Below are 576 nucleotides of genomic sequence, written 5' to 3' on the forward strand. Positions count from 1 at the left end.
TTTTCACTTGGACCTTCATGACACAAGCACATGGTTAGGGACAGCTTGATTTAGCCGCTTAGGCCTGGATTTAATTTCCTTGGGCCCTCCTATCCATTGACGCTCAAAGCCTTGGATCCTTTTTACCCTTGCCTTTTGGTTTTAAGGGCTATTGGCTTTTTCTACTGCTCCTTCCTTTTCTTTCTATATTTTTTTTGCCATTTTTTTTTCAAGCTTCCTTTTTCACTGCTTTTTCTTGCTTCAAGAATCAATTTCATGATTTTTCAGATCATCAATAACATTTTTCTTTGTTCATCATTCTTTCAAGAGCCAACAATTTTAACACTCATAAACAACAATATCAAAAGACATATGCACTGTTCAATCATTCATTTAGAAAACAAAAAGTATTGCCACCACATCAATATAATTAAATTAAATTCAAGGATAAATTCGAAATTCATGTACTTCTTGTTCTTTTGAATCAAAACATTTTTCATTTAAGAGAGGTGAAGGATTAATGGATTTTATTCATAGCTTTAAGGCATGGTTACATACTAATGATCATGAAGTAGAGACACAAAACATAGATAAACA

The sequence above is a fragment of the Arachis duranensis genome, chromosome 5 (assembly GCF_000817695.3).
Source record: "Arachis duranensis cultivar V14167 chromosome 5, aradu.V14167.gnm2.J7QH, whole genome shotgun sequence".
Classification (NCBI taxonomy): Eukaryota; Viridiplantae; Streptophyta; class Magnoliopsida; order Fabales; family Fabaceae; genus Arachis; species Arachis duranensis.